General features: G+C 27.4%; 2 protein-coding genes across 5 annotated transcripts in view; one reads left to right on the top strand and one right to left on the bottom strand.

Annotated features, from left to right (window-relative positions):
- LOC119679763 overlaps positions 1–26,809 on the top strand; it is a 99,545-nt gene that overhangs the window by 27,638 nt on the left and 45,098 nt on the right. The window lies entirely within an intron of this gene.
- The window catches only part of LOC119679759, an 81,734-nt gene that overhangs the window by 26,143 nt on the left and 28,782 nt on the right, over positions 1–26,809 (bottom strand). For all 4 annotated transcript variants that reach the window (XM_038092292.1, XM_038092296.1, XM_038092295.1 and 1 more), the window contains exon 2: positions 26,209–26,271. The gene's annotated coding sequence lies outside the window, so the exon portion shown is untranslated. The remainder of the gene's footprint in view (positions 1–26,208; positions 26,272–26,809) is intronic.

The following is a 26,809-nucleotide window of genomic DNA, read 5'->3' as shown; positions in this document are numbered from 1 at the left end:
AATATTATGGCTAATGAATATATTATTTTGTATATTTATTTTATATTATATATATTATATTAAATTATATATTATATATTACATATTATATTTCATATTTATATTATATTTGAAATATTTATATATCTATGTACATACGGAAAACATTTAATTGTATTATAATTAAACGTATTGTAAATTACGTATATGGTGGGTATACTTATACTAGTTAAGTAAACCGACTAGTTATATAGCAATGGTTTTAGTTATACACGGAACTATATGGGCGAGTGTTGTATCTAAGCCACCCGCAAACATAGTTTTGTGTATAAATTTAACTATGGATTCAAATAAAAAGAAGTTCATCTATACAACGAGTGTAGTTTTCAGTTTATATCAGTGATAATTTATCAAATAAATTTTAGTGCCATTGCAGAAGGCACTATGGTAGAATTATGGTTATTTTTTTTTAAAAAAAAACCATCGGTAATATTAATTTTTTTTCCGAATGTTACACGTCTTTTTTCTTTGTGGTCCAGCTTCTGTAGCTTTGTTACTGTCGTGGCCTTATACCCATATCACAGTTACAAAGTCGGTATATTGTTCAGTGACAAATAGACAAATTGAGATTGAGTTTAACAATCAAATTATTTTTTAATTTTAGTTAAGTATAGTTCTTTATATTTAACTCAGTTTAACGTATTTTCTCCTTGTTTTAATTATTATTGACAAAATCACTAAACTAAAATTACAGTACAATCTTTGGCTTGCACAAGAATTAACTAAAAAAACCAAAAAACAATTATAAAAATGTATACATACTCATAATAAATTAATAAATTCAGTATAAAATATTTAACAACAAAAAGTTATATTCGCAAATATTAAAATATTTCAATAGAATACCAACATTTAAAATCTCTATTTTGTACTATAAAACGATTTCTTTTTTTATGGGTCAAATAGATTTCTCAACTTATATTTATTAAGTTTGTGTATTTTCCATTTTATATGCAAATATTAAACAGTTCAGCAAACAAGCTAAAAAGGACATTAAACTGTTCGTGTGTAAATAATTTAAAGCAGTAATGCCAACAACAACAACTTCCTTATATTATGTTGATATAGAGAATAAGTATGAGTGATGCATAATATTTTTTACAAATACTTTTTCTCTGTATAAGTTATACACGAGCTCACACACACACACACACACAAACACATACGTGCATGAAAACTCAAATGCAGTGTTGCACAAGTATGAATTCGTTCACCTACAGAATTGGTAACCTTTGCATATAAGTCAATTTATACATCCATTTGCTTATATTGCTGTTGTAGTAGTGCATTAAAATTTATTGTGTCTACATGTGTGCTTTTGTAATTTTATTGTGTAGCACATCATCATATCACTTTGCTTTGTTGCTGTATAAAATGCACAATGTATAGCAACAAGTATGGCAACATTTGTGCGTCTCTGTTGCATTTGAAATTGTGTTCAACTGAAAATGTTTGAATAAAACAAGAGTAAAGTAAATGAATGACTTCTGATATGTAATAATGGGTTTAGCGGATCGCTACATTTTTATTAGATGTGTTAAGTTAGTGTCGATTTTATTGTATATCAGAAAATTGTCTTATGAAATGATTTCTTTTAAGAATTTTTTATCGAAAACGTAGACAAATTGAAATCATTAAATCATAAATGATATTATACGATAACAGAATTGAATTGAAATTTAACAATTAAAATAAATTTAACTAATTAAATCAATTAGTCTATAGCTGGTTAATAATTTCGTTCTAATTTAACACAGTAAGTTAATTTGTTTATAAACTTTCACAACAAATTAGAAAAACTCTAGAAAAAAGTATGAACTTACAAGTCAAATACGATTTTGGTTTTGAACGCTGACTCTGAGCTTTAAATATGCCAGGGCACGAGCTCAACTTTGGGTACTTGTAGTCTCAAAGAAATTATTTACGAATAATTAAATATATAAGGAATAATTCCAAAATAACTGATGATGGGTATTGCGCAATACTCAAAACAACTAAAAAATTCAATTAATAAAAATAGTATAAACATAATTTTTGTTGTTGTAGTTCACTGCTTTTCCAAGCCTCTCTCACAAATATTAATAAATAAATAATAGAGAGGATTTTCGAATAGCAAAGAAAGAAAGGACAAAAACAAAAATTTATTTAATTTTATTGAAATTTGACTGACCATACAACGCTGTTTCGAGTATTGCCAATTACTCATCATCAGTGGTCTTAGAAAATAATCGAATTTTTAATTAGTTTATAGTCCGTATATAATTCGTTTGGACTGCAAGAACTCGTGACTGTCAAATTAAAAGCGATGAAGTTCCAGGTTTTTCGTCACTTTTTTATTTAATTAGTGACATTAAGCAAAGCACTTGCTGTGCTTTAAATAAATATAAATAATTAATAATAATAATAAATGACATAACTTCTAAATAACGTTAGTCATTACAAAAGTGAAATTATGCAGCACAAAATCATAGAATTATAATAATCCGAAGTGCAGTGGAATTATTTAAGTCACAGAATAATGCCTTCATGGTATTGCAAAGAAAAGCATACATGCTGTTTCTTGGGTAATTAATTAGGGCTGATCTTTAGAATCAAGAAAAATATTTCATTATAATTGGATTTATAAATTTAGTAGAATTTCACCCTTCAGACATAAATTAAATTAAATGTTTTAAGAAAAAAATTTGTTATTAATTATAAAAAATTCTGAACAATTTTTTACTGTGTAATCTGTGCAACTTTAGTTAAGATCGATGTCATTTTAATAAAAATTTTAAAGAATTTTCTACTGTATAACATAAATTTAATATAAAATTTATATATCAAAAATAAAAATTTAAAATAAAAAAATCCTCTAAACTAATAAGCAGACACTAAAATGTAGAAAAATTAGTAGGCTTTCAAATTGTAATAGGAATTGCATTCAATTTATAACGTTATCAGTACCAGTGCAGCAAATGTAATTTATAATACAATAAATTACAAGTATTGAAAATATATAAAATAACAAGAAATAGTAACACGTAATTGTGATTATAAATTTTTTAAACTATTATATTACTATCTACTACTACCATTTTCACAGGTAGAAAAATGGGAAACTCATGGACTAAAGCAAATAGATTACTCAAAGTTTTTGAAGGTTTCAATTTAGTAGAATTGAAATTAAAAGCAAAAATAATTCATTATTTTATTTGACATTATTGTTAGGAAACATGTGCATATCAAAATCAATCCTTCAACATATCAACAATTTGCAATTTGCTGTATTTGCATTAAAGTCCTTTTCCATCTACTAAACAAATTGCCTGACATGTTATTTGCATGTTGATCAGCCTTTCTTTAAATACATGACAGGAAAAATATTTTGCCAACATGACACCCTTTAGGCAATACAAAATGTTATATAACAAATAAATGAAACTTATCCAAAAAAATTGCATTTCAAAGTGAAAATCTCATTGAAAATATATGAAAAAATTTCTTTTATTCAGAAATTGTTAATAAAAGTTTTACTTTTTGTTGATTTTTAGGTATTTTCTTTTGTGTATGTAACAATTTTAATCAAAAAAAGTTAATCAAATATCAGTAAAAAAAAAAATATCTCATAGATACATTTGTAAGTACAAAAAAAAAAATAATTTATGTTACTTTTATTAAAAAAGGATGTGGCTTTTTGAAGAGTTAACTTTGGGTTTGATGAAAAAACAAAGAGAACTCAAATATTTGTTTTAAACATTTAAACAATAGAAAATAATTTCAGTAAATTTTATCAAAATTCAATTCTTGATAATAATTTAATTTATATAATATTACAAATTAATTTTTATTGTACTCATTTGTATATAAAATTTAATTACAAAATTATTTTTATTTACCTATATTATTTTATAGTTCAGATATAATTTATTCCCTTAATGACCAAATTTAATTTATATATTTTTAAATGGAATTATTAATCAACGTTAAATATTAAAAAACTTTTTAAATTTTTGTTAAAAATGTGTTTTATTGTCACTGTTGTTTCGAATATAGTCTATACCTATCTTCAGCATAACATAGTTAAGATATGTTGCATAAAAACATCTTGAGGTTGTGTCATAGCTACTTGGGTCTTCATATCGAAAGCTAATATATATTCTTATATATAATTATAGCTAACATATATTTAATATTTCATATTTACATACTAATTTAAATTTTTATTCCATTTTCTTAGAAATTTAGTAAAATTTGTTTATTCTTGCTATTCTTCAGTCACAATAGTTGCGATTTGAGATACTCTCTACATTTTGACTTGAAAGAAAATCATCTTTCATTTTTGTTATCACTTCATAGTTTAATATGACTGTGCTAAGACATTAAGTCATTTATTCAATTTTTTAATGAATATGAAGTGTAAACAAACCAATATTTAAATTTATATTAGTTGAGTATAACATATATTTATAATTTTGTTTTAAAACAAGATCTATGGGTCTCAGTCATTTGAGTGACTTTTGCTGTTTTATTTCGTTTTAGGAATGAAACGCATATCGTGCTTTCCGTATACCAAAAGTTTATTGATCTAGTTCTTTTTGTTATTGGTGTGATTTCGTAAATTATTTTTATATATAAATTATATACTATATAATATTTTATATATTTTAAAATTATATATAATTATATATAAATATATATAAATTGTATACATTATAAAATATAGCATTTTTCATTACACGCATAGTACAATTTATTCATTGGACGTGAAGACAACTTACTTTATTTCACTATAATATATCCATATGGGCGCAATGCACATATTGTATACCCTGAGTTTATAATCTACATAGGCTCTTGTGACCTATTACTTAGTAACTCGTATAGCTGTCTGAATTTAATCTCTTTTATATTTCTTGTTCTTTCCCTTTATACCCTTTTCTTGTTTCTCGTCAGTTATATTTTTCCTATTCTTTTCTCTCGTTTTTTTTCTTGTTTCTTTTTCTCGATTTTTTTTATTTCCTCATTTTTTTCCTTTCTTCCTCTCATTCCTTTATCTTGTTTTGCTTTTTCGTTTCTTTCTCACTTATGTTTTCCTCATTAATTTTTTTTCCTTTGTTTTTTTCTTTTTTTCTTCATTTCTCTTTCTTTTTCTTTCTTTTTTCAATCTTCATTTTCCTTCTTTTCATCTCCTTTATTAATCTCATTTCTTCTTCTCGTTCTCTTATTTTTTTCTTCTTTCTCATTCTCTTTTCTCATTTTCTAGTTCGTTTTTGTCGTTTCTTTTTCTCATTTCATCTTCTCGTTCTCTTTTTTTTATTCTTCTTGTTCTTTTTTATCGATCATTTTTTTATTTGCTTTTTCATTATATTTTCTCGTTTTTTCTTCTTGCTTCTTTTTATTGTATTATATTATAGACCCAGTACATTAATGAGGACTCGCATTCCATTAAATATTGTTTAATAATATTCTTTATATATATACATTATACTATACATTACATGTATATATATGTATATATATGATTCTGAAATCAAATCCTCAAAACATATTTTTCACATAAAATTTAAATCTTAAACTAAAAATATTTTTTTATAATAAAAATTAATATTCAGAGTTTAACTTAAATATATATCATTGATTTAAAATTTATAATAAAATTCAATATGTTGAAGGAAATAAATATGACTTCATTTCTACATTTCGCATATAATCCATTAATAGAGAAATATTTTATCTACAGATTAAATACACCGAAATTTACATAATTTCTGAAAACATATACATTTTTCTAATGAAACTAATTCAAAAAAACTGCTAAGCATGCAAATTAGTATTAAATTCAACGTTATTTCAAATGAGATAATCAAATTTAGACTTCCTAATTTTTTCATATAAATAAATATTTGTAGATTTAGTATTGAATTTTGTTTAAACAATTTATAAAAAATTTGATTTTATTTATTTTCTAAAGGATAAAGAAAACATTTATTTAGAATACCAAACCTTATACGAGTATCTCAAAGATTTTTTAACAAAAATATTTGTCATTGCCGAAAATATTAAATTTATATTTTATTAGATGTAATACTCATAACATACGACCACTCGTACTCGTCGTATTTGTAGAAAAGCTTATAAAAGTATCTAAATCTGTAGTCTTACTGAAGCATTCATGTTGTGAACACTCTGGTTATGCTTTGTGTATGAAATATAACAAATGTTACATGAGTTTGAAACGCACTTAGATTACAATAAAATAAATTATATTCATTACTTCATATCCTTTATAAGAGCTCATCATGAACTACAGAACATACAAAAATTGTAAATTATAGTTGCGGTTTAGAAGCAACTTTTATACATTTTCTGATTGTGATGCTATGCTGAGATATAATGCGATTGCTGAGATAAAATAAAATCCTAAAAAATTCAACTAAAAATTTAACTAAATTTTCGTAGTTGAGATATTCTTTTTAATAATATTAATAATTGTAGAGTTTTATAAATATATTTTATATACTTTAAGTCAAAAAAATACATGTAAGCAGCTTCATTTATATTTTATAGAATTTATCAATATTTTAGCAGAGGTTATAATTAATTTCATGCTGAGATTAAACTAATATTTATTGTACTTTACTATATTATACTATATTGTATATACTATATGTATAGTATTTTGATAGATTCTACTATGAAACAATATATAATAAAATATTTTTTTTTTTGCTCTCATAGTTCTGCTCGGATGTTCTAAGAATACCACTTCAAATCAGAACAAATAACAAACAAATTAATTTATTTATAATCCTTTGGATTTTCCAGTTCAAAGCAATTTTAATGCTTATGTTAATAATATTTTGTAGAAGTTATTTTCGGAAATCATTAACTTTTTATTAATCAAAGTAACCAAATTTTGGTTTAACAACAAATTTAATTAAATTACGGAAAATGTGATTCAGGATAATCTTTAGTTCGTACACAAAAGTGTATGCCTGCCGCATTGCTCAACTCTTAAGACTCACAAATGAATTTAATCTTTTCATAATCATTTCGGCAATTAACAAGCTTTGAAGTCTTATTTGAAGACGAAATTTCAGTACGTTTTCCTCGCTTCCAATTTCCTGCTCCACTACATCAAATTATCCTTTGAAAACAATTTCAATTTTCAAATATTAAATTCTTGGTTTCTATAAGGTTTCGCAAAATAAAATAAAAAAAAGAAACTGAAGGACTATTATTGAGTAATATTAGATATGCAGAATAAATAAATATATATATTAATATTGTAATATAAATATGTTTTACTAATAATAAAGTTGTTGTAGCGACCTTATTTAGTTAGTGAAAAAGTGTAATATTGAAATTTAGCTTCAGACATTGATTAGCCATTACAGTTACTTATATGTAAAGTGATCATAGAGCTTAATGTATTTTTAGTTTTTAGTAATCCTTTTTCTTAGTAGCTTGAATATGGCTTAACTTGTCAGTTATGCCATTAGATATGACAATTATGCCATTAGACATGTCAGTTATGGCATTAAAGGTTTTTGTGCTTAAAGTAGTTTTACAATTTAACTTCTCAGGGGAATAAAAGAAGCAGTGCTTTGATTGATAACCAAGCAATATATTTCAAAGTGGTAAAATTATCACAATTCACTTGAATGGAGTATTTATTTATTTTTTAAATTTAATTTGACTTCTTCAGTCAAACTAAATTTACTAAAAATTACCACAGTTCCACAGTGTTCCATCTAATCCCACTATGGTACGTGCCAAATGGTTTGCCTGGGCCATCTTTTTAATTTTAATATAAACAATATATATATAGTAAGCAATTTTTAGAGGAAAACTGTCGTTTTCTAAAGGGATGTATTTCTACATAACCAAAACATTACTCAACTTCCTTAACTATCACCCAAATGTATACTGCGATTATGCAAAAAACTCAACTAAAATAATTCATATACTCTATGCCACATCAAGAGAGCAAATATTCTATATTACATATTTGTATGAATGCTCAATATCTTTAAAATTATTATTATTATTATATTAAGGAACTCACACTATGACTTTTAGATCTATGGCGACCTTCTTAGATTTATTGTTTCTCTTTAAGTCCCATTTTTAATAGTATTGAACTCTATATTACAGAGTTTTATTTCTTCGTTCGAAATAAGATACCGAACTAAGTACTTTTTTTCGTAATGCATCAGTGCTGAGCATCAATTACACCATATAATCTTTCACGCAAAACCTACAGTCTGAGCAGATCAGACTGATTGGGGCATTGTAACTCTGTCTGTAGACAAGTTAAGAATTCATGTCAAATCGCTCAAAAGCCAGAACCAGGAAACTGTTAATACTCAACAGGAAAAGCACTCGGCTTGTTACAGGGTTTTTCACTGGACATTGCGGAGTTAAGAGGCATCTATCGTATCTAAAAATCATAAGACTGCAGGACTTATCACGTAGAAGAGGAAACAGCAGATCACATTCTGTGCCACTGTGATAGTCTCGCCAGACTCAGACTTCGGTACTTATCAACTGCCTTTTCACTCATAACGGAAATAGGTAATATCTCTATATGGAACATACTGAGATTTTTAACTGCTATGCGTCTATGGAAGTAAAATGGATGTAACACAATAATCCTCAAGGATACAGTAATATGGTGGCATAGTTCCCAGCCTATTCTTAAATCTAATTTAATCTAAGACATCCCTTCTACCAAAGACTATAATGAGAAGTTAATAAAGTAGCTTTCAACTGCTCTTTTAGATAGCTGTCGTTTTATGACGTAATGGATATTACACTCCAATCTATATTTTCCATGTGACTAAATATAGAAGTTAAAAACATTTATTTCTTAAAAAAACTAATCTGAGAGTAGAAATCTTATTAACTTTTCTTTTTTCTCTAACTAATGCAAATAAGTATATTTATATACTATACTGTATCTAGCATTAGTAGAATTAAAAGTGCTAAAAATAGTTATCAGATTAACACAAGTGAAACATAAATTAGTTTTGTACTGCTTTGTCATGACTTTCACAGCGGAAACTTCGAATGGACTGGGGTTGTTGATGGTGTCGTCGTGATTATGTCAAACTACCGGAAAATTGTCGCTCATTGTCGTTAAATGTATTTCTGCAAAATATTTATTCATATTAGATATTTGTTTTAATTTCACTGCCATTGTCAGTGTGACAATCAAGCTTCATTCCGACAAATCAGGAAGGTTTTCAATGATGGGAAGAATGACACTGACAAACAATAACAAGAGCACAAAACGAATTAAGCAAACAATCGAGCAATGACAGTAAAATTGTCTGTCATTTTGTCTTGTTCACTGTATTGTTACAACGGAAACCGCCATATTAAAAAGAGGGATACACATGAATACTTACGTATATCTAAGGCTATGTGTGAATGCCTCAGTGGATTTGGTTGGATGCTGCTGGTGTGTACAAGTTAAAAGCTAGCTACTATGTTAAACTATGACTGCTGAGTCTCTTCATGCGTTATACAGTCTGCACATAATTTATTTGGTTTGTGGCACATATGCGCACATATATATCATTATAAGTTATTTGAGTTTTATTTTATTTTATTATTTTTTTTTTTTTGAGTTCTCATTTTATTTTTATTATATTATTTAAGCTGAAAGTAGTAACAAAATACAATGTCAAAAAGTTCAAATGGGTTCATTTATGTCAAATACTTGATATGTATTCTCTATGGCTTATATGCGTTTTTTTTTTTTGTAATTTATATATTATTTCTTTGAGTGTATGAAACTAAAGCAAATATTATTGAAAAAAGAAAGTAAACTTCTGCATTGATAAAGTTACAATATTCTTCACTCATTTAATTAATTAACACATCAAATATTAACTATTTATTAACGCTATATACTGATATATAACACATTATGTCCAAATAAAATTTAAGGGAAACTTATTCAAATCTACACTTAGATGGATTATGATTGACTTCATTTATTGGCATAAGTTTAGTGTCTTGAATATTAACTTTAATGAGTTTCTATAGGCAAATCGAAAAGTCATTTGTGTATAAAACTGCAAAAAGTATAAAATCATTAAACAAATAATATATAGTAGTTTATTAAATAGAGTACAAAATTCTTAAATCGTATACCTACGGCAAACTTGCAGGAAACACTTAAGTCATGTGGAACGAACACTTGTTCCACATAAAATATTAATTCAATAAATTTGATTAAATAAATTTTTATTAAAAATAATAAATTAAAATAGAAGCAGACTTAGCAATCAATTTACCTCTCATAATAATTTTAAAATATTTGTATACATAATTTATTTTCTGATTTTTTAAATTTATATTATGTTATATATATATATGTATTCTTAATTTGTATTTTTAATACTATTTCAAAATTATAAATAAAAAATGAGTTGATCTGAGTAACTACCAAATTTTTCAAAATGAATAGCCCAGATTCCAGAAATAGGGGTCAAAACAAAAACAATAGTTGTATAAATAATAAGAAAAACATTAAAACAGAGTATGAATCAGACAACTCGGAAGTTTTAAATGATAATTTTTATGATATCATTGCAGAAGACATTAGTGAATTAGAAATAACAGCGAACCAACCAATAAATTACAGTGTGAATAATCAACAAACTACAGAGATTAATCCACCTCCAACACCACAAAGTCAACCATCTCCGAAATCACTGGATCAAAATGAAATAGCTGATTTGCGTAAAGAGCTGGAACGTGTAAAACGAGATCTACAATCTCAGCAAAACTACACAGAAGCATTAGCACGTCAAGTCGTTGGTTCAGATTGTAGCTTGGATACAGTTTATAGTGATGAAAGTATAGAAAATGTACACATCTATTCTAAGTATGGCGATCATATCAATGAAGAGGTATTTCTATCATTTGCGGATAGTGAAGATTTTAATCAAAATAAACCACCTAGAGAAGATTTTAAAGATGTCAAGCATATTCCGACCACCGATTCTAATCACCGGCTAAAAGAAAATCTGAATAATAAAGATAATAGTAAAAATCAACAAAATAATTATAGTCCTACTTTAAAGCAATCAGAAGGTAATAATTTAATAGTGAAAACCCCAGGAACACCATATGTAGAAAAACCGGCACCGCCAAGTAAGGTTCTAAGCACTCCAAAAACAACAAGGACAGCTTATACTCCAAAAGATAAAAATAGCAGTAATGTTTATAAAAAATATATTCCAACTGCGAAGCAGACCCAAAATGATAGTTCAAAAGTACATACCCCACGAAGATCGACACCATATGTAGAAAAACCCGCACCGCAAAGTAAAGTTGCAACAACCACAAAAACAACAAGGAGAGCTCCTACCTCAAGCAAAACCATTGCTAATACTATTCAAACAAAACAAGGAACATCGCGTATAACTACAAAGCAGTCAACAGTAAAAAGTAAATGTGTTGCAACTACAACTCCAACTTCTGGCCCCTATTCTTCACCACTTGCATACAAAAATAAACAACCGCAAAATCAAAAAATACCAACTACACCAAAAACGGGAACTGTCTGCTTACCAAAAACAGTTAAAATAAATAGAGCAGCAAGTACCTCCAAACCAGTTCAATCCCCTAATACTCGTACTCCCAACAAAACAAAGGCAAAAACCACTCAACCAAAACGAGGAATATATAGTGCAAATGCTACATGCTCAGTATCTAAAAATAAGCGTGGATTAGTCGAAACACCAAAGCCTTCTCCTCATTTCACAAGCGCAGCAAAAAAGAAAATAGAGAAAAAACCAGAGTTAAAAACGACGTCACATACTCCAAAAACTACAATCGCCTGCACACAGAAATCACCTACAAAATTTAAATCAGTTACTACTCCTGTACCACCAAAATGCGCTCGTACTCCAAACAAAATAGAGACCAACATCGAAACACCAAGGTCTCAGAGTTATTCTCCACCACAGAAACCACAGTCCGAAACAACTCCCCCGAACCCAAAAAATATAACTGCTCCGGCACAGGAATTTGTTCCGGAACGAAAAGTAGAAAATATTTCGACACCTGCTGCCGAAATATCTACTGTATGTAATTCAAGCTCCGAAATATCTATTACAAATACTACACACTCCATGATCATAAATGAGGATAAGGTTTCACGATATCCAACTTCTTACATTCGAAGCACTAACAATACTTCCGAAATATCTACTATAACTACTACACGCTCCGCAACTACAAATGAGGGTAAAATTACACGATCTCCAAATCATTACCCGCGAGGTACTTATAATCCATCAAAATATAAAGAATTTTCTTTTTTTGGAGGAAAACAAATATCTCAATCAACAGTGGAATCAGAAATGGAACTTGATGAATCTCATAATGAAAACTTAAATCCCAATGCTTTAGAAAAATTGAATACGGGGTCCAGCTTTTGTGTTCATTGTTTTAATGATAGCAAAACAGTGATCAAGAACTTTTTAGCAGATGAACTGCAAAAAATTATAGGAAGTCATCAAAAAACAAATGTTGTACTCACTACAACTCTTCAGAAGAATGGATTATATCATATTAATATATCTCTAATGCCTAATGGAGATCATTTGGGTTGTTTGTATACGGATAAACAGTCCATTATGGAAGCGGGTAGGGAGAATGACTTTAAACATTACTTAAATTTGTTTGTTGCAAGTGATCTGAATACAATTGATGAAAATCATGCGATTAACTTTGATATTCAATAGTTATAAGATATAATACCTTCATTAAAAATTCGATGAAAACAGTATGATGAAACCTGAAACTTCAGAAAAATAGGAATAAATTTACTATTAGATGTAAATACTGGAAAATAAAACTTTGAAAATAAAGTTTAATATTCAATTGAAGATATCTTCAACGAAAAGGTACCTCCTTAAAAGATCAATACGAAGAAAGCTTACTAGTCTAATGTGGCCAGCGCTATGCCAGTTGTCCAGTTTGATCGCTGTAGAATACAAAAAAATTATTACGACTAAAGAATGATAGTGAAAAATCATGCTTATTAAAATTTTGTATGAAGAAAACACTGTTTAATAAAAAATAGAACTAACTAATAATACTAGTAACTAGTAACACAGAACTCGTAACACAGAACTAGTAACACTGAACTAGTAACACAGTATAATCAATTAAATTTTTCTTTTTCAAAGTATTTCACTCATGCTAATTAGGAAAACAAATTATTAAAATAATAACCCTTGAAGTTGATTGGGATTGGAAGAAAGAAAATAGTTAGAGATAAATAATTCATTTAGAAGAAATACATTAGCGAGCTGTATATTTATAAAAGAACCAGTGCTTATAAAAATATTATAATATGGAAATCTATAAAAATTAGATAAACGCAATTACTTATAAAACAAGATAAGAAGAGATTGTTGTGAAAGATTTATTTGACTCTAAGAATCAAACTTATGGATGAGCATACAGTTTATATGGTGGCGCTAATTTCTTCTTCAAATGCATATACCTAAGGAATTAGTTAATACAAAGCTACGAGTAACTTGGCACTGAATATACATTCTTCATATATTATTAACCTCCAAGTGAGAAATTTTAAGTATTTTTTTTGGATTGCTCTTAATCCTTTCGTTACTTTTAAGATACATTAAATTCAAATTAAAAGGTTCAACTAATTTTTTTTTTAACTGAATTACTGTATATAAACAATGTAGAAGTATGTATTTAACAATTAAGGCAAAAAGTAAAACTAAAATAAAATAGTCACTTTATTCTCAAATAATCTACTTTTTTAACGAAGTGAGATTGGCTTAATATTTTAATATACACCTAGAATATTAAGAAATATAGTGAGAGCCTGAACCATTAACGTATAGATATGTTTATTTTAACAAATAAAGAATATAAAGATGGAAGCATTCAAATCTCTGTACTTATAAAGGATTGCTTTCATAATAATCGTACTATATTATATCATGTGGATGTCATGTATATATTATGATGTTATTGGTTGCGTATTATTGTTATGGAATGACGTACTGCGACAGTCGCAAGGATTGTACACTAATTGGATATATAAAGCGGTATTAATATTTAAGCTGCATTAAGCTTACTCCATACTTTTTTTTAGTGTTATGTTTTATTTCACTTTTTATACTTTAATTTTTTTGTGCTGTTAACTGGCACTTTGACGATTATTCAAGTTGGGCTTACTGTATATTTGATATGATTTAATTTAATAAGAGAACTTAAATGCAGTATGACATTTTCAATGTATCACTTAATAACTTCAGTAAATAATTTTCATGATTTCTTGTTCAATATTTCAAAATATCAGTGAAATTCAAAATTATGAATTGGTTTAATTTTTTTTTGCAAGTGCTTTAATCAAACCGATATTAAAAATCATCAATTTTAATTAATTACTATTGTCATGTATTTTAAACCGTTTTAACAAAATTACAGTTTTTTACTTCATTTAGTGAAATGATTGCATAATTTTCAATATTCATATATTCACATGACAGCGCCACATATAAAAAGATTTAAATTAACTTCAAATGGAATAGAATTCATTGGATTATTTGTGCAGATTAAAAATTGCTTTTTTTAGTTTTTGGTGGATTTACTATAACTTTTGGATTGAAATTTTTAACTAATTTGGTAGCTATTCAAGAGATTATAAAACTAATATAAAAACGAGTACAAATAATAAATCCATTGTTCTCTCTATCTTCTTTATTCTTCATACACAGCACCTAGCAGAGTTCATGTATATAGTTTTATATAGTTAATCTATAAAATTGAGCAATGTGAAATACACCAAAAATCCATCAAAATTAATCTCAAAAATATAATCCAATCCTTTGTTGGATGGATATTGTCTCAAAAAAATAAAAAACTAAAATAAAACTTTAATATTTTAATCATTACTTTGTGACTTAAATATCGCGAAATAAAGGAAAAAAATACAACTCTTGGACTAATGCATTTTATATTAAAAATAAAATATATATTTAATTCAAACATTTAACTAAAAGATCGAATTGTTATACTTAAACAAGAATAATACATGAAGATAACAACTATTAGTTTAAGTCGTCTTTATTAAGCAACTTTCTGGGTCTTATAATTGACAGTAGATGTATTTTAGTGGGACTGGTGATAGATGTATCAGCACCGCCCTTTCTATATATCCTATCCGATTGAGCTTGGTTTTAGCTTGGTATTATACAATAACAATTATGGAGCAAAAATTCTTCGAATATATAAAATAAATGCTATCACTAGAAATTAAAATCTAAGATAGCATGTATTCTTAAGTTTTAAGTTAGAATGTTGGAGGCTCTATAAGCATTAATGAATTGAAACATTAAGTTTAAAAATGATAGATATTGTAAAGTCAATTGAAGAATTCCGCTTCCATACTTATATCTGGATTGTATAAATTTAAACAATTGCAAAACAAGTGTTTAAGAGTCTCAATGATGCAGACCCAAACTAAACCTATAGGTTATATTGTACGATGGTCAGCCAAAAATTCAAGTAATTAAAATAATACAAAAAAAGTATTTTTGTTGTAGCTCACTACTTTTTTAAACCTTTACTAACTACACCCGAAATACTCAGTATTTATATAAATACAACTAAGGAAGTATTAATAATATATTACAAAAATATTAGTCTTATGTTAAACCTTTCCCGAGTTAGCGCAACCGGGCATTTTTACTCTTTGTTGGCTGCGGGGTTTCTGCAGAGTACCAACCTTTTCGTTGTCTAATTTATCTATTCCTCAAAAGCTTTGTGATTATTCGATGACTGTTTTGAGATCTGCGTACCGCCGCGTGCAAGTAGTGATTATTTTGAGATTAGATAGTGCTAAGTTGGACAGTCTGTCAATTTTGCGAATGGCTTTAGGGCTATGTCCCTCATGTATTTTTTGACTGGGGCTATTCTCAGATCTCTTAGCATGTCATTCATGTGGATGTATCATGATATTTTGAAGTGTCTTTGGAGAGCTTGACTTTGAGCAACTTGCAGCTTTTGGATAGTAAAACTTTTATAGTATTTTAATTTTTAGCACTTTTAACAAACAATTTCTTTTCGTTTTCTACCAGTTGAGCTAATTGGATAAGCAATATATATTAAACTTATAAATTATTTTAAGCTCGTACTATATTATGTGAACTGACAACTGCTTATTTTGATCGATAAATATTTTGAAACTAAAAATTTTAACTTAGTTGGAAAACAAATCTTAAACAAAATATTAAGTTTTTTTTATTTTTAACTAGAAATTAGTTTTGATTTCACCAGTAAAGTGTATGTTTATAAACTTTTTTATAAAATCAGAAATTAAAAATATGTAGTAATAACTCTGAGCAAATAAAAGTTTGAAACCATCGCACATATAAAAATATAATTAGTTGGTAACTAACTTGCTCGATTTAGTCTTATGATTCTAACATATATAAAAAGAATACCTTTGCTTTGGGAAAATGTTAAATTGTTATCAGAAAAGATTAAAATTACATAGAATTTTGTTTATTAATAAAATAATAAAAATCTCCTAAAGTATAGGAAGTACCAACTTCCACGCAAATAAAAGTATGTAAACATATTTTGGGAATAAGCAAGAAAATAAATATATATATTTTCCAATGTGAGGAACATGTAAATAAGAATATAAACATGATATAAACTCCAATGCAGCTGCTTATTATTTGCCTGAAATTTTATCAAAGTCAGAGTGAAAAACGTACGGAATTATTTATCATTGCAGGGGAATTTTAATAAAAGCCAAAAATTAAATAGAATTTTGCAATTTTCAATTATACGCACACTAAACACAAAATGCCAAAAGGAAAATTTATATAAAAGCTAAAAAAAATATATTAAAAAAAAGAACGAATTTATTTAGCTATTTTAAATTGATTAAAACTGACAGAATTAGTATACATCTGCTGAAATATGAAACCAGCGAAAATAGAATATATTTTCCAAAAAATTCTTAATCCAATAGCAACGAAATAAGTTAATTACTCATACGCACTGAAGTGCAGTACCAAACAGCATGGAAACTTCAATTATCTGTGCCTTAACTTAATTGCTACTCTGACAAGTCAAATACCCAATTTTAGTTGAAGTTTTACAAAACAAAAAAAAAACCAAAAATGTGTATGAAAAAGTCAACAAATAAAATGAATTTCAAAATTTGTTTGACAAAATATTTTCTCCTTTAACATTTCAGCCACAAAGCCAATGCGATACTAAAGCGATTAGCTAACTGCATTTGCTTGTATCTACAAATATTTGCATACAATATCTGTCAGATGTGCACTTCTACAATTGTACAGCAGAGCTCCATTGAACATTTATACGTATTAGTATATTGACATGAAAGTATCTTACGGCTATAACGAGCTTGATGAAATTGACAATTTCGTGCTATGAAATGTTTATTTACACAATTTCTAATTTGCAATTGGTTTTTATAAATGCTCGACTATATATTTGCAATGTTTCCATGTTCATTTATTATTACTTTGAAAATTTTTCCAATTAAATATCTATCTGTAGATAGAATTTTTCAGAGTTTCTGTTTGCATTCTGATTTTTCTTTCTCTATTTATTACTTTATTTAACTTTACATAATTTCAATATTTTTCAACGATTATTTTCCAATTAATTGCAATTCTTCCGATAATTTTTTGTAATTTTTATTCATTAATAAAGTTCTTTTTATGCATACATAATTGAGCATTTACTTTGTTTATATTAAATTTTAATATATTTTTATTTGTATTTACACGTGCATACGAGCTTCAAAGTGTCACGTTATATTTGGTCATATACGACTCATAAGAAGTTATATTTAAAATTTATATTGTACAATTAAATTTATTAATAATAACGTTTATTTAATTTTTAAGAAAAGTTGTTAAAAGATTAAACTAAACTTCCGACAGACCGCTAAAATGACATAGCTGTAAGCTTTATATTTTTATTATTATATGCAGACTAGTTGAGTCAGTGCACTTGAGCACTTTCACTCTCTATTAACTGCGAGGTTTCTTCATAACACCTCTCTACGCCTAGACTGAATTATTGTTTATCACTTAATGATACTAAGCAATAACTTAGTATCATAATAATATCTCCACAAGGTAACCTGTAACCATTATGAGAATTGATGAGGTGTTGGTAAGTCTGTCAGTTTTTATCCTTATATCCTTAAGGATGTCATTCGTCCTAAAGTACCAAGAAAAGATTTCTCAGAGCCAGTTTTTGTGCAATTTCTAGCTGGCGAATTGTAGTGTTTAAAAAATCTTTAGAATTATAATATTAAACATGTTTTACAGTCTTATTCCGTAGAAAGTTGACCCGTTCATAGAACCATACACCTTCTTCACATTTATTATTTATCTTAGTTTTTGCATCTGGATTGCTATTACTTATTTCTTCATAAAATAATGAACTACAACAACAAAAATTCTTTTTATATAATTTTAATTAATCGAGGTTTTGCCTGACCACAAAGCTATTTCCAGTATTGCCAAAGGTCCATTATCAGTGGTCTTGAAATTATTTATTATATTTCATTTTTCATATATAATTTTTTGATACAATTTTTTAAGACTGCATGTACAAGGGTTGAGCTTGGGTGTTGTCAAATTTAATGCTCAGAGTCAGTATTTATAAGCCTACTGACCCAAAGCCATACTTGACTTGTATTTTCGAATTTGGCGTTTTTTTATAGCTTGTGCTCTTATTGAAAAAACAGCAATGTTAAAGCCAGCTGCATTTCTACCTAGAAGAGTAGTACAGAATTTGAAAAGAGCAGTGTATATATTGAGCTCAGCTTAAAAGAGTCTATATAAATAATATCAATATTATAACTTTCTAATCAAAATTTACTTTCTACTTAAACTGAGAAGTAAGAAAATTAAAATTATTTATTCAAAATAACACAAATTAATTTTTAATTGAACAAATATTTTCGGAGTGACCCTACAATTCTTTAGGATAGTGTCATATATTCTTATTCACTGATCGTCGGAATTATTTTTGAGTGTTATTTAGCAGTATATAATTTTAAATTACAAAAAATGATATTTATTTATATATTATTATGTTATTATTCAAAATACTATTTAATTTAAAACAATTCTTTTAATTCTAGGTAAGTCAAATAACTTATAAATAATGTGATCAATAAATTCTAATAAAAAAGGATTGTGCATACTGAATATTGATTGAAAAAAATATGTAAGTGAACATACATTTAATCAATTTATTAAATTAAAGATATTTTATTTTAATATTCAGAAATAGTAGAGATTAGACAAGTTAAAGAAAAATATTAAGTAATTACAACCATATCTAGAGTATCGTCTCATAAAAAGTATTGAAAAATATTAAAGGAAGTGCTTTTAGAAATATTAAAAATTAATTTAATATCTGAAGATAAAATTTTTTCCATTCCATTCAGTCAATAAATTTCTTTACAAAGTAAAAAGAGTGGAATTTAAAAGAAAATTTATAAAAAAGTTAAAGAAAAATGCAGAAAAACGTAAGAAGAAAAAAATTGTGTGAATAAAAAACAATTATTCCTAGAAAATGGAAAGAAGATAAATTTTAAATACATTGTGACCGAAAGGTTTCCGGAAATTTTAAATAAAACGCAAAATTCTTAATCTTCATCAATATTTATTTTATCTCCTTCAAAATATGCTCCATTAGAAGCGATACACAAATGCCAACGTTTTCTTCCAATCATCAAAACATTTTTATAGGCGCTTTCCGGTATGGCTTTGAGTTCCCTCTGCGAATTCTGTTTTACGTCTTCTATGGATTCAAAACGCGTTCCTCTGAGTGGTAATTTGAGGTTGGGAAACAGGAAAAAGTCACACGGTGCAAGATCAGGTGAATACGGTGGCTGTTCGATGGTATTTATTGAATGTTTGGCCTTAAAATCGTTGATAATGTTGAACAAATTGAGGTGAATCGGAACAAGCCGGGCGTTGACACGTCGCATACACAAATTGTCCACCAAAATCAAACGAGCCATCTCACGACCGATGCCTAGCTCTCGTGCTATCTCTCTAACACTCACATGAGGATTTTTGAACACGATTTCCTTTGCCTTTTCAATGTTTTCGTCGGTGGTAGAGGTCGAAGGTCGTCCAGAACGCGGCATGTCTTCGACGGTCGTACGACAGTCCTGAAAGGCTTTGTACCACTCATAAACTTGAGTTTTCGATAAAACTGATTCCCCATAAGCCTTTTGTAGCATTCGCAACGATTCTGCACACGAAATTTCGTTCGAAACACAAAATTTGATGCAAACTCTTTGTTCAATATTTTTTTCCATTGTTTTTTTCGCAACGCACTACTGAGGTGAACTGGTTTCAACAGCTGCCGTAAACGAACTGTCTGACAGATCGCGCTCATTTTTGGCATAGTAATTAAGGATAGTGCTGCCAAACTACATAAACTTAAAATATCGAAAAATATACAGCGCGCGAATTTTAAATGAGAATTTCCGAAAGCTTTTCGGTCACAATGTAAATGATAAATATAAAATATGTTTAAAAATAATTTTTAGATTATTATTATTAGCTTTTGTTATTAAAATAATTAGATAATTCTAGTAATATATAAGTAAAGTAAAGTAAAGACTAGTAAAGAAAATATGTTAAATAGATTTAATTAAAAAATATTTGTAAATTAAAAATTAATTTTTATTATGACAAGAAATCTATTTGGAATAGTAAAGGTCCAAAATTATTAGAAAATTTTATTTGGAATAGAAAACGTCGAAAATAATTAGAGAATTCACAAATTCAAAAACTCTGGCAGGACCCGAGTTCGATTCCTGGTACTATACTATACTAATAAACTTCTCTAAAATATTTGACTTAGAAACTAAAATCTGTTTGGTGTAACTGGGACCAATTAACAATTTATTTAATATCTCGATATAAATAATCATATTGAGCTTACTTTCTCCTTCGCTATAATTAAATTTAAATGGAGCATATGTTCTCATTGAATATAAATTGATTTTCGAAAATTATAATTAATTATCATGTAATTAAATTTATTAAATTATCTGTATTGAACAAAGAAATTTATCCTACAAGTTCAACAAATTGATTATGTTATTTCATGTCATGTCATTATTTAATGTGTGAATTAATTTCCGGCTTTTAATCACTTCCGGTCTTATTTGCATCTATAAAGTGCGGCACAGTAAAACTTAATTGTTGGCTATATAAATAATAAATACTTTAATTTCTTCAAAAATATTAAATTTGCTAAAAGTTTATCATACAAATTTTTTTTAAAACAATTCTTTAAAGACAGCCGATTAAGAATATGTATTCTATATAAAAGTATCTGCAAAAAATTCTTTCAAACTTGTGAAATAAGCACTGGTACTACGAACGATATAAAACGATATAAAACGATCTAATCAGCCAAAAACATTGAATTAAAAGAAATATTGAAGGAGAATCCTTATTTTCTAAGGACGTCCACATTCACAACAACTGGAACTTAGACAACTTGACGAAGTTAGTCTAATGTTCGCAACTAATCTGTAAGCTTACACACAATAGAGAAGGTCTAAAATTGCGTAGCATATAAAAATAAAAGGCAGATACCTTACACATCGAGAAGTGAATAATATATGAATTATTCAATAGACAAATAGAATACTGGTACATGAAGTACATGTCCGCTGATGACTATTATTTTTAAAGCTGTTAAATATTTCTTCTACTTTCACTTCTTCTACCCTAACTAACAACAAAGATATCATGGAAATTCAGTGAATTAACAGCTTACTAACTTCATCATATCTCGAGAATATACGACGATACACCAATACAATGTTTGAAACAATAGTTGTAGGTAGAAAATGTAGAAAGGCACTATGTGTCTCTTTTGGAGTAATAGAGTTCAGACGTGTATTTGCATTTAGAAAAATATGGAAAGCGCAACTGAAAATATTAACACCCTAAAATTATAATTATATATTATAAAGCAACAAATTATTGTTTCAATTTAATATAAAATATGCTAATTATATGATAAAAACAGGAAATGATTGAATGCGGTAATCGATTAGTCAATAAATCGTTTGTCCTAAACCCACAAATGTCATATGTACTCTACATTGAAACTTGATACTATTATTAAATAACTATACTATTCTAAATCAGTACTGCACTCCTGGTATAAAAAAGTATAAAAAAAGACATCTCTTAATTTACTTTAAACAAGCAATACTAAATAGTATTAGTTGTATATTTTAAGTTTTTATTAGAGATATGCTTTCTTACAAAAAAGCAACTTTGAACAACTGTTCAAGCAGTAATGAAAAAACAACAACAAAAAATTTTAGTTAATTTATTGAAATTTGGCTGACGATACAACGTTGTTTCAAGTATTGCCAAGTAGTCATCATTAGTGGTCTTAGGAAATAGTCGAATTTGGTAAGTTTATAGTCCGTATGGAGCCTGTAACCATAATGCGGCATTGGTAAGTCTGTGAGTTTTCGCAAATAATTTAAGGGCTCTATCCTTTATGTATATTTTGATCGGATCAAAGATGTTAATATTTCTGTATAAATTCCTTGAAAAAAATCGGGGAGGTATGCAGATCTTAGGCAATTATTACTTAGTCTGATTAAGTGATTAACTTTAATCCAGTCAAGGCGTAAAGACGGGTTTTAAAATAGCTTTAACATAGAAGGAAGAAGATATGAGTGATATTCATATATGTTTAAGTTCTAAAAATATTTGTTTAATAATAAAATTGACTGTTACTAGTTAAGCATACTTGAGGCAATGAGAGCCCTGGTTGCAAGTTGATTAAATAAGTCTTTAAACTGATGTACCGCATTTAAGTGTACCGCATTTATTAAATAAATAATATGTGAATTGAAAATTATGGCAGTATGAACACAAATACAATATGAGCAGTTTATTTAATGGATGAAATATCAAAATTCAATATAGCATAAAAAGTATACTTCAGGCAAATTAATTTTCAGCACAAAATGCGCTCATACGTAAGAAAAACAGCAAATGAAGGTGATTAAAAATTGATAACTATAAATTGGCTCAGAAATTGCTGTGAAGTAAAAATTGACAGCTGTCACATTAACGTCAAAATTAGGCTCAGATAGACTTTTCGAAAAAAAAAAAGTGAGGAAAAATTATACCAATTTTCACTTTAAACTTGATGAAAAGAATAATAAATCAATATGGAAGCAGTGCAGAGAAGATTTATGATTTTTACATTTTTGTTTGCAAAATCGTTAAAAAGGCAATAAATAACGAAAGTGAGAAAAAATTGCTAAAAAGTAAATAAGAAAACATACAAATAAAAAAAATCAAAATTCGGTTAAGTTTGGGATGTGAGGCCTCAACAAGTGTTTTACTTCATCTCGTAGTACATTACTTAATAAATGCATACCCAGCCAGCTTCATACAAATGTTTTTCTAAATATTTTGTATCTATGCTTTACAAACTACCGACATTTGTCATTATGTGCTGTACAACAGCACAATTGCGAGAAGCAACAATAAGTAAAAATTAAATAAATGTTGACAAATAATCATGATTGTTTAGGTTTTGTGTCTGGCTGTCAAAACGTTTTACGCTGTCATGGCTTAAAACGCTTAAAACTGCTGTTGACATGCAAATTGTGAATGACTAATTTGAGTAGCGCCTGACAATACTGAAATTGAAGCCAAAGCCTCATGTAAATCAACATAAATTACGGAAACTCACTTGAAAAACATGAGTATTTAAAATTATGTAAATTTATTTGCCAAACCGACAATTGCCATATTTTACGTATATTTTTAAGCATTGTATATACACTCGCATTGAAGTGTTAACAGCGGCTTGGTTAAATACCAGCATACCAGCATTTATAAATAAAACTTTTGTTACCAGATAGGTATTGTGAAGTATTGACCATGACTATTTTATACCCTGTTGCATACTGAAATATTGATGTCATCAGAGTGGTGAACAAATCAACAATAAATCACAACTGTTGACTCGCCGTGTTAATAGTAAACTAACCAACTTGAATGTACTATGCTACTGCATGATCTCATTGCGCATCAATATCTTCAATGGACTTCAATGGACCTCAATGGACTTCAATTAAGAAATAATCTCTTGAACCCATAAATCTGTATTGTGTTCCATCTTTTATTTGCAATTTTAATGGTAATTTTTACTGTACTTCATTCGCCAATTCTTGTCAACTTGTGTATCTGAATTACTTTCTTCTTTCCAAAGCTGTCACCCGTAATTAATTCTCAACAATTTTATTGTATTGTACGGCGCTTAATTAAATCTGCGATTTTTTTACTCTCGTTTTTCTGTGTGTAATTTTATATTATTATTTTGCTATTTTATTTGCTAATTAAGAGCAATGATAATAAATTGTGCAATGAATTTTAATGAAGTCATTGAGTAATTCAAATAAAACAATCCAAAACAAAAACATTGCGAAGTAAAATAACAAAATAACGCTGATTAAATACTAAATGGAAGAAGCGCAGCTCTAAGGCACGTAACTCTAATTCAAGTTTAATTAAGTTCTTTATAAAGAATGAAAATAATTCTTAAGTTTTTTTTTTTAAACTATAGTAAGAAGTCTAAAATAGCTAAACATTACTTTCATAGTTTTTATATACCTTTTTAAATTTTTTCTTAGTTTTTTATATCATTTCTTTAATGAATCTTTTCAAGACAGAGGCTACCTATAAACATTTAAAATGACATAACTTTTAACAAATCTAATGTTTTTATAATTGTTTTTAAATGTTTTTTTTAAATACATTATTATTTTTTGCCATATACATTTCTTTAATGTATCTTTTCAAGACAGAGGCAACTTATAAAAATTTGAAAATACGAAATTCATTTTAAATCTAATGTTTTTATAATTGTTTTTAAGGATTTATTATTTTGCAATTCATGGTGTAATTAAACTTAACAGTTTTGTCAAATATAATATCCACACTCAACACCTTTTTATCGATTATAAAGCAGCTATCGATAGCCCAATAAGTGAGCGCATTTATACTGCAATATCTGAGCTCGGTCTTCCTGTAAAATTAATACGGCTTGAGTAATACACGTAACTCCGTCAAGGTAGAATCGAATCTTCCCGAACCTTTTGATATCGTGTGAGGCTTCAGACAAAGTGATCACTTATCGCAATGGATGAAGATCTCAAGCGAAAAAGCTATTTGAAGCCGTAGTTTTAGAAAGAAGTCGTAGAGGAAGACCATATCTTCTGTGGAGTAATCAACTGAAAATGGACTGGAAAAGACGCATACGCAGCAGAGGCACCTAAAGAGATATGCCGAAATCCGGTAACGGGTTGTTATGACCAAACAACACAAGGTTGCGTATAACCGCTCAAGAAAAAGCTTTGATCTTCCTAGACTTGAACAGTAAACACAGTTCAAATTGGCTTTTAATACTTAACAAGATTCAATTACAAATTCTGTTTATTTTACAACACAACGAAACAAACTGAGAAATTATCTTTATATTAAAAATTATTTTTAGAAAAAATAATAAATAATAAATTATTTTTAGAAATAATTTTTACTACTTCAAAACTTAACAACGAAAAAGAGTTAATTATAATTATAATTATAATTCTTCGCCAAAGCTAGAGCTACTTATTTTGGTTCAAGTTTATAGAACTATAAAAGTTTAAAGACATAACTTATAGTTATTTGGAACTGAGCTACTAATATATGGTATATAGTATACTACATACTATATAGACCTATAATGAAGAAGTTGAAATAGTGGTTTAAAATAGTCGACTGATTTTGATTAAAATACGTTGTCAAATCCGTATTGTTTTATTTTTCAATGTTTTTTTTTATTTTTAAATTAATTTTAAAACATAAAAATTATTATTGTAATATGTTCCATTATAAAAACGATATTTTTACAGCAGTTTCTCATTTTTATTTAATTTAGCTATTTTCTGACAATTGACTTAACTTCTATATTTTAACTGTATATATGATTTTTATCATTTTATATTTTTATTATATATTGTGCCTTATTTGACAGCATATAAATAAACAAAAGCAAATATATTACCTTTTCGACTTCAGATAGATTTCGGTCAGGCTATATTGAGCACCAAATAAATATTGAAAAATTCTGAAAAGAAAAAGAGTTTTTTTAATTTATTAAAATTTTTAAATAATATATAATAGAACGAGTTTCTTCATATTTATAAATAAACCATAAATAATTACTTTTAAATTACAATTAAAATTCTTAAATATTTTGTTTCTTTATTTCAAATTCGAAGAAAAATATAAATGCCATATCGGCTTTGGTAAAATAAATGAAATATTAATTTTAAAAGTTTTAGACAAAAAACGATAAAATCCACTTAAATGGTCATTAAAAAGATATTAACATCATAAATTATTTTTTCAATAAAATTCTTAATGGAAATAGACATAGATATATATTTTGTTAAAGTACAATTTATAACAATTGATTTACGGCTACTAAATGAAATCATGTAGCTTAGTGATATTTGCTAAATATGTGGGGCTAGTGATGAATAAAATGGACTAAGCAATATTCAATCTATCTAAGTCAAAGAAATTATTTACAGATAGAAAGACAATTAATATATGAACCTAATATTAATGAATTTTGTGTTAGCTTTAAGTTACTAAATTTT

Source organism: Teleopsis dalmanni, chromosome 2 (assembly GCF_002237135.1).
Source record: "Teleopsis dalmanni isolate 2A chromosome 2, ASM223713v2, whole genome shotgun sequence".
NCBI lineage: Eukaryota > Metazoa > Arthropoda > Insecta > Diptera > Diopsidae > Teleopsis > Teleopsis dalmanni.
The sequence above is the reverse complement of the archived record's forward strand: the minus strand, read 5'-3'. Positions and strand labels throughout refer to the sequence as shown.